General features: G+C 36.8%; 1 protein-coding gene across 4 annotated transcripts in view; it reads right to left on the bottom strand.

Moving 5' to 3' along the window:
- LOC144958343 (uncharacterized) overlaps positions 1-10,000 on the bottom strand; it is a 280,562-nt gene that overhangs the window by 215,378 nt on the left and 55,184 nt on the right. The gene's annotated exons all lie outside the window — the stretch shown is intronic.

Here is a 10,000-nt window from a genome sequence, read left to right as displayed (position 1 = left end):
TGCATACTATCTAGAGCATGCACTTGACTAAGAAGCTCATCACATTGTCATGCGGAAGTATAATGGACCAACACACAAAACTGTGTATAACATAAAACGTTTATAGATAGTATGCGCTAGGCTAAGAAGCTCACAACATTGACATCCGGAAGTATAACGGACCAAAACACAGAACTATGTGTATCTTAAACGTTTATAGTCTGGTTAATTAATACATTTTAGTGAGAATTACTCATAAACGCGGATGGCAAAAAACACTAACAAATACATGAGTGACGTCAACTTCGATCTATCTATAGTCTGGTTTAATACAGTTTTGTGAGAATTACTCATAAACGCGGATGGCAAAAAACAATAACAAAGACATGAGTGACGTCAACTTCATTCTATCTATGAGTTTACGTTGGCGACGACACAAACCAGCTGATAGTCATGTGCTGAATGTGGTTATGGTTATAGTTATGACAGCTAGATAACCACGCCTCTCGGACAATCGTCATAATTTAAACAATGGCAGTGAGTAGTACAGATAGCAAACTACACAGGTTTTACTATCGATGGCATGTGCCAAAGTAAAACACCCACTGTTCTACCGCTTGATCAAAAGAATCAACACAGAAAACTGGATAAATTGAAACGTTCATAATCTGATCGAGAAAATCGTGTGATATTTAGTCAAGCATTTGGCGGTATAAAAACAATAACAGTGATCAGAGAGAAAGAGAGAGAGAGAGAGAGAGGAGAGGAGAGAGAGAGAGAGAGAGAGAGAGAGAGAGAGAGAGAGAGAGAGAGAGAGAGAATGGTCGATTTCATTCACGTTATTGTTTTGAATCAACCAACTATGTTTGTCCGGGGACGTGTGAGGGTGTGTCACAAATTCCATGTTTTGATTGGTCAAAAATCTACTAGTTAATTCTGATATGACAATCAGTAAAACCAAAAATGCTAGAGGTGCCTAAAAGAGCCAATAAAAATGAAGTGAAAAATAAAGTGAGTGAATTGGATTCAATAGTCTGTTGTCACGTCGCCCAGCAACGGCGCCCATCGTGGTTCTAAACAAAGAAAGTCACTACTTTTTTTTCTTCATGCTGCCTAGAACTTTTCATCTGTCTTGTGATCAGAATGTGTAAAAGTCAAAGCATGGTCAGATTTATGTTTTTTTCCCTCTGGATACGCTTTTATGCTCGTCTGAGAAATATTTCATAAGGGCGTCCGCCATTGTACCGATAGTTTCGAGCCAGTTACTAAGTTACCATGCGTCATTACGGGGGAAGTGACGTTAGGACTGTTGAAGCGTATTTGAGTGATGTGTATGTATGTTTGCTTTGGATTTTCCCCCTTTTGTATGAGTCAAAATTCACTCACTTTCTTTTTCACTAGAATCAGTAAACAACAGCCTCAAAAAGATTTCCCGCTTTTCATCTTCGCCGGCCTCCATTTTTGACGTCCGCGGTTTTTAAGCCGCGCCCAAAACAAACACTTGAGAATCGGTTGTGTTTACACACACAGTGTGAGCGCTACTTTCAGTAAACACGCTGTCACGATATAAGCCAAGGCAAAGTGGTGAGTCTTGGGGAATGTGTGTTTACACGCTAGGGTTGAGCATTGTTCCTTCGTCAGCAGATCAATGGGGAGAACGTTGTTTATTTACAGACAACATTAATAAATTGGGACTGGAAAAAAAAACGGACTTATAATAGGCCCTCTTTTAAAAAACCCAATTAATATGCAAGTACAGTAAGGGTATCTAGAAGAACTGAGCCGGTGACAAAACGGGAAACATAGATACTTCTTACAGGGAGTCGTGTTATTATTCGTTTGTTGAGTGGAATGCGTAATGTGAGAACACACTCAAAATATGCAATTCTGTATCGTTGGTCTTGAAGAAAAATAATTCTAAACATTATATATGCGTATATGGGAATTAAGATGGCACTATGATGATGGTGATGACAACGAATGTTAATGATGAAGATAATGATGATTATGATGATAATGATGATGATTATGATACTACTACTACTACTACTACTACTACTACTACTACTACTACTACTACTACTACTACTACTACTACTACTACTACTACTACTACTACTACTACTACTACTACTACTACTACTACTACTACTACTACTACTACTACTACTACTGATAATAATGATGATGATAATAATAATAATAATAATAATAATAATAATGATGATGATGATGATGATGATGATGATGATGATGATGATGATGATGATGATGATGATGATGATGATGATAATAATGATAATAATAATAATAATAAAAATAATAATAATAATAATAGTAATAATAATAATAATAATAATAATAATAATAATAATAATAATAATAATAATAATAATAATAATAATAACAATAACAATGACAATAATAATAAACTCTCATCGATCGTGGTGCACTCGGTGAGAGGTAACGATTTATTATTAAAGAAGGTTGATTGATCCGGGCAAAAGTCAATCAAGTACAAAATATACATTGATATATACGTGGTTCAAAGGTCAGAAAGGTTCAGTGTACCCCTGGTTCATTTCAAAAGAGTAATAATAGTATTAATATATATCTTAACTATAGCTAACATTTTTGTTCAAATATTATGATGTATACAAAAGAAATCAGAATTAGAAAAATGTTGGCTGCGTCGTTACGAATGTGACGATTTTCCTATGGATGGAAAGGAGAGGGTTAAAGCAAATTCTCAGCATTACGCAACGTAAAAGAGCGGGGATTGGATGAGCTTACAGAAGACCAGAATATAATTAGACTAGAAAATAAGATGCCATCGCTTTGAAACCAGAATAACAATTACACAAGGTATGTATCCAGTCCGAGGAAGAGTGGATTTACACTTCCAATGAGATTGGAACCAGTGTTTTTGATATCCCACTTGTGCTCCCTATTTCTTGACAGAAATAAACAAAATAGAATAATAAATAAATTCCCTTTATTCATCCCTAAGGGGATATTTTTTTAAGGATCTATCTATTCTTAGGGAACACTGGAATAATACAGGCGTCAGCCGCCGCAGTGCAGGACCGTAAAGTGAGCTGAGGCTAGGTGACTTGCTCAAGGCCACACAGCGCGGCGGGTAGTCGAACTCGTTACCTTTCGGGTATGGAGCAAAGGCCACCCCGCTGAGCCATAAACACGACGGCAAATATATTGCACCAACATATTTTAATGTAGAGATGACTAAGCTCTTGAAAATTAAATATATTATTCCATAATAATAATAATAATAATATAATAATAATAATAATAATAATAATAATAATAATAATATAGTAATAATAATAATAATAATAATAATAATAATAAAATATAATAATAATAATAATAATATAATAATAATAATAATAATAATAATAATAACAATAATAATAATAATAATAATAATAATAATAATAATAATAATAATAATAATAAAAATAATAATAATGATAATAATAATAATAATAATAATAATAATAATAATAATAATAATAATAATAATAATAATAATAATAATAATAATAATAATAATAAAATAATGATGATGTTGCGCCCAATACTCTATACAATAAAGCTCTATTTTCTCTCTCTCTCTCTCTCTCTCTCTCTCTCTCTCTCTCTCTCTCTCTCTCTCTCTCTCTTACCTTCTCTCTATATATAATTATAAGACTGGTGTTGCTTGCTTACGTTTTATTGAGGAGACGGAACACTTGTTGAGCATTTCTGTAGAGCAATGTCCACTAAACGTGTTCATAGGGGTCACGCCGCCTAGCTAACAGTAACACTTAACATGTAGGACCAGACATGGCGCCCGTCAGGAGATGTTGCAATTTTTTTTTCAGACAGAAACAACGCTGTTAACGGCTAGGTACTCATTTTACATACGAGTACGGCGAGAGAAATGTGAATGTGAGTAAATTATAGTCTTTTCCAAGGACTCAACTATGTGCCTCTCAAAGCGGGAGTCGAACACAGGTAGAGTATTGGCTTTCCAGTCAAAGGAACCGGACCGAGATCGATCCCGGGTGCCGTCGAGATTTTTATTTTCTGACCCTCTTAGTCTGGTTGCCAAATCAAGATTTTAACCATAACCCAAAAAAAAGCGTCCGCCAAATTTTTTTTTGCATATTATCAAAGTTGAACATCTCAAGATTAAATGTCTGAATAGTGCTGCCCTGAGGACATTGAGCATTTTGAGAAATTACGTCACAAAGGTCACGAAAAGGTCATTTTTAAAAATCCTCAAAAATCATTTTATATTATACAAAATGAAAGATTTAGTCAAATTAATTTAAAAAATACTTCTATTTTTAAAATTGGCCGAATAGTTGACAAGTTATTAGCAATTTAACTATCCAAAAGGTCAAGGTCACTGCCAAGATGGTCTCGTAAAATGACCCAAATATAGCCGTGTTTGGTATCAAATTGAAGGCCTTGACAAGACCAATACAGAATTTATGTTATTTATGCTATTTGTTGGTATTTAAATTTCCTACAGCGGTGAAAGTATAATTGGGATAATCAAAATTGACATTTTTTGTGGAAAAGGTGTCAGATCACACAAAAACACGGAGCGAGTCTCCATATAGAAAGACCGTGCCTTGTTTTGAGTCTTTAGTTTCTTCGCCTTTGCTTTTTTACATTGATATTTACTGAAGGACAAAAAATAGAATGATAATTTTCGGCATATCTGACATGTATCTCTGGTAAACTAAATCACTCATCATCAATGTCTTCATCGCTTGACTCATCGCTTGACACGGAAGCAGCTTGATAAAGGCGATTTTGACAGCACTCACGATCATGGCATTTACAAAATATTGTGCATGGAAGCTGCGCGGCAACACAGCCACATGTTGATTGATTATCCACAAGGTTGTTCAGAAGAACATCCGCATTGAATAGTCTCTAACAACTCGGGCGTTACACTCTGTGTGTTGCTTGGCACTGTGGTTGGAACAAGTGATTTGGTTGCTGCTAACTTCATCCATCCAAAATCTGTTGGTTGTAAATCTGGGGGCGTTTTTCGAAGACCAAGGTTGTCCAGTCTGTGTCCCTTATGAAGAATTTTGATGACTGTGTTTTTCCCTATACCATACGGTTTAGCCACAGTATCACAGCCAGATAGCGCATGTGCTGCAAGAAGATAAGGCGCAATTTCTTGATTTCTCGAGACCGTTTTCCCAATGTCAACAAGTCCACGGTCCCCACTTGTAGCTTTCATCATCATCGAGCAGTGGCTGGAGTCCAAGTCAAGCTTGTGGTAGAAATGAACTAACAGTACAAAGACATCCGTATCGTCACTAACCACCTTAACAACCTTGGTCAATGAAGCAGCATGCATTGCTTGTTGCACCATAATGACATCCGCTTCCTCGTGTGTCGTCTCCAAGTCTGTCCTTGTGGAGACTTTTCCATTTTTTAATTTGGAGAGGAGCATTTTCGTGTCCTGTGATAACGAGACGCCTTTCACGTGGTTGAGCTACAGCCCTGGACATTAATTCCGTACAGAGTATGCTAATCAATTGCTTTTTGTTCTCAGTGCAGGCAAGAATTGAGGCTTGAGCAGGCAGCGGAGTGTGTAATGTAAGGTGGTGTACCGTTCGAACTTTTATGCTGCGACTTTGTCGAGTAGCACTTTTGATGCTGAAATCATGGTATCTGTCAAAGACAAGGTGCACGTCACTTCTGTCCATTTTCGGCAATAAGAGTGTCCAAAAACTATTGACATAGTCTTGGATGGTTCCTTTGGATGGCCAGTTTACACAATAAAGAAGTGCGCATCCATCTAAGATCACGATCTCAGGATGTTGTCCCCACGAGCAGAGACAGTTTCTTGCAGATTTATTTTCAGAGCAGCTTTTGTAGTAGCAGTACGCATGTCTCCATTGTCACTGAATAAAGATGTCGGCAATGGTGCCAGTTCATATTTAAAGAGAGACTCCATGTCAAAATCTCGACAAGCCATTAATTCCATAGCGCGAGAATAAATCAAACTTGTGTCGTATATTGGACCACGGTCACTTTGAATAGATTTTTTCCCGGCTGCCATTGTTGTCACCTTGGTAAAAAGTGCTTTATAGAATCCATTGGGCCATGTTTTCTCAAATTCTTTCATGTCCGTGGTACCGATGCTGATTCTACATTGACAGATTGAGGGCTTACTTTTCCATCAGCGATGTTCACAAGGCAATCAGGATGCGCAGTTGCACTTATGGGGTTGATGCATCTATCTAATTTTGTCCGAATTTTCCCTGTCCAGCGCATCACTAGCGATACGCGCATTTGTTTCCTCTTTATGCATTTCCAGAAAGTCCTTTTTGGAACTCTCAGTCAATTCAGACAAACATTTCAGAAGACGACTGCTGGTGTGAAGGCTAAGGGCCCATCGCTGAATGGTAGAGTGTTTGAGTGTTAAACAGACAATCGCTATGAGGGCGATTAACGTTACAGAAACCGGGATAAATTCAGGCACCAGGGGCCACATGGCTCAAAATATTATTTTTTTAAAAGGAGTATAATAGTGATGAGTTAATAGTAATAGGACAAATATTTCTTTTCTCTTTTTTTTCAGAGTTGGAATCAATGGAAGAAAGGTTGCCAGGAGCATATATATATATATATATATATATATATATATATTTATTACTATTACATCAGTTCAAATTGTTAAGTGTTTCTGTGGCTAGAGAGGGATCCCTTGTAAAGCGCTTTAGTGGACAGTGCACTATACACATACATGTACCCAGTAACAAATATTGTGCTCAAACGGAGCACCATACTTTTACTACCTACCGAAAAGAAAGAAAACATGAATTCATGAATGAATGATTGAAAGAATGAAAGTGGGTCACTAGATAACTGAAAACATATTTTTAAAACGGCATTTACCTTTTATAACTGTGATGGGGGCATAAAAGGGCACCTAATATCGTTTATAGACATCAGTCTTATGATAAAACAAAACAGACGTAGCAATCGGCGTGTACGTTTGCTGCCGTGAACTGACACATTCAGTCTGTGCTGTGTCAAGGCCAAACCGCGAGTCACGTATGGAAAACCATTGTAACCAATTATGGATCCTATGATTACCTCATACAATATCACATTTTATTAAAAATGCTCAATGTCTACAGACCGGCACTAATCATGATAACACTCCGCATATATATCTCATTCCGATTCCGTTAAAACATTTTTGGCGGACGTTATGAAAGGGTTATGAAAGTTTCCTCTAGACTATCTGTCCACCTGCAGTGATTTCGGTAGCTGGATCTATTAGATCCGGTGGAATGTACTTTGCGATAGACTAGCGTCCTATCCAAAAGAAGAAATAAAAGAAGAAGAAGAAAAGGAAGAAAAGAAGGAGGAGGCGGAGGAGGAGGAGGAGGAGGAGGATGAGGGAGGAGGAGGAAGAAGAAGAAGAAGAAAGAAAGAAGAAGAAGAAGAAGAAGAAGAAGAAGAAGAAGAAGAAGAGAAGAAGAAGAGAAGGAAGAAGAAAGAAGAAGAAGAAAGAAGAAGAGAAGAAGAAGGAAGAAGAAGGAAGAAGAAGAAGAAGAGAAGAAGGAAAGAAGAAGAAGAAGAAGAAGAAGAAGAAGAAGAAGAAGAAGAAGAAGAAGAAGAAGAAGAAGAAGAAGAAGAAAGAAGAAGAAGAAGAAGAAGAAGAGAAGAAGAAGAAAGAAGAAAGAAGAAGAAGAAGAAGAAGAAGAAGAAGAAGAAGAGAAGAAGAAGAAGAAGAAGAAGAAGAAGAAGAAGAAGAAGAAGAAGAAGAAGAGAAGAAGAAAAGAAGAAGAAGAAGAAGAAGAAAGAAGAAGAAGAGAGAAGAAGAAGAAGAGAAGAAGAAGAAGAAGAAGAAGAAGAAGAAGAAGAAGAAGAAGAAGAAGAAGAAGAAGAAGAAGAAGAAGAAGAAGAAAGAAGAAAAGAAGATGAAGAAGAGAGAAGAAGAAAAAGAAGAAGAAGAAGAAAGATGAAGAAGAAGAATGAAAGAAGAAGAGAGAGAGAAGAAGACAGGTTAATTATAAGTAAAACTTCAAGTTGGTTGGGTGTGATGATCGATTGTGTACATTAATTATTCGTCACGGTGACCCCCAGTGCGACGAACTGTAAACTGTGAATGGGCAGTAATCGTACGAGATATTGAAAATGGTGTATTCGCCTTGCTCTCCACCTCCTCTTCGTCCCCTCGTCCCCTCTTTGTAATCATCATCATCATCATCTTCATCATCATCATCACATCATCATCATCATCATCATCATCATCATCATTCATCATCTTCCTACTCCTCCTCTCTCTCCTCCCCCCTTTCCTTCTCATTTTGTAAGACTTATTTCTGTATTTTTCCACAGAGACAACGCTGTACTCGAACACCAATCACCTATATGTGAGACTCGAGCGTCAACCACAAGACCACAAAGTCTAAACATTTAAGAGAGCGAGGAATAGCTGGAGGAGGAGGGAAGTACTGGACAAAATATATAAGTATGTGACACAAAGTTGTGAAACGCATTCACTACTGTTCTAGTGAAGGGCATTAATATATAATAATAATAATAATAATAATAATAATAATAATAATAATAATAATAATAATAATAATAATAATAATAATAATAATAATAATATAATGATAATTATAATAACAATAATAATACAGGGGGTCCTTTAACAACAGCAACACATAACATGTATAATGAGACATGACGCCTGTTAGGCGATATTACATTTTTTGGCGATAGAGACAACGCTGTTATCATTTTACACCCGAGCACGGTCAGAGAATGTGAGTAAAGAGTCGAACCCAGGATCTTCCGAACCGAAAGTGTGTGTCATACCACAAAACCACAAAGCCGCATGCACTCCACGATATGCTAAAAGTCAATCTAATTACAAAAGCTAATTAGACCTGACCTTTCTGTCTTATTACAGTCTTTTATATAACAACCTTTTAATCAGCCTACCTATTGTGTAGTGTTGTGTATAGGGAATGAGATTAGCGGAAGAGTAGCGTCCCTTGATTGGACGTCACCCATAGTCTGTGACGTCACCGGCGGAAAAGTTATTAGAGAGAGAACGTCATGTTGGTTGTGCGCATGCGTTCTCTCGTCCGCGAGCGCACAACCAAGCGGACGAGAGACGCATGCGCACAACCAACATGACGTTCTCTCTCTAATAAGTTTTCCGCCGGTGACGTCACAGACTATGGGTGATGTCCAATCAAGGGACGCTACTCTTCCGCTAATCTCATTCCCTATTGTGTATTTGTTTCAATCCCCAGTGACTCCTGATTAGAGTTTGCGTCATCGCAAATACCATAGAGTTAGTTAACCCTACAGTATTTTGAACGAAAATTACATTTTCAAAATTTTGGCCAGAAAACTCGGCCTTCAAATCTCGATCGATAAAATTAAATATTACCATCATCTTGTCAAAAACTCTCAAATCTGGCAATTCCATTTAATACCTTACGTCCAGGTTTGACAGCTTCTGACACGTTATGGGTGATTTTAATCGAACGTTTTTTTTATGGAGCGAGTTTTCCAGCTAAAATTATTAAAATGCGTTATTGTTTTTTTTACTTCAGGGGAAAGGTTGAAAAATAATCAATTAAAATAATATAACAATTGATGGTTCCTTTATATATAGAATAATGTTCCAACCTCTATCAGAGTAATAGTTATTGTGAAGTTATTTTTATCAAAGTCGAAAAGAATGTATTTGACTATGGAATTGCTGCCTTTGATAAGCAATCATTAGTATATAGATAGTATGCGCTTGGCTAAGGCGTTCACAACATTGCCATCCGGAAGTATAACAGACCAACACACAAAACTATGTGTAACCATGAACATTTTTAGTCTAGTTCATACAGTTTAGTAAGAAGTACTCATAAACGTAGATGGTTTTAAAAAAAAACAAACAAACAAAAAACAAACAAACAAACAAAAGAAAACAGTAACAAAAACCTGAGTGACGTCATCT

The sequence above is a fragment of the Berghia stephanieae genome, chromosome 12 (assembly GCF_034508935.2).
Source record: "Berghia stephanieae isolate SIO BIC M18660-M18661 chromosome 12, UCSD_Bste_1.3, whole genome shotgun sequence".
Classification (NCBI taxonomy): Eukaryota; Metazoa; Mollusca; class Gastropoda; order Nudibranchia; family Aeolidiidae; genus Berghia; species Berghia stephanieae.
This window is presented reverse-complemented; position numbering and strand designations above follow the sequence as displayed.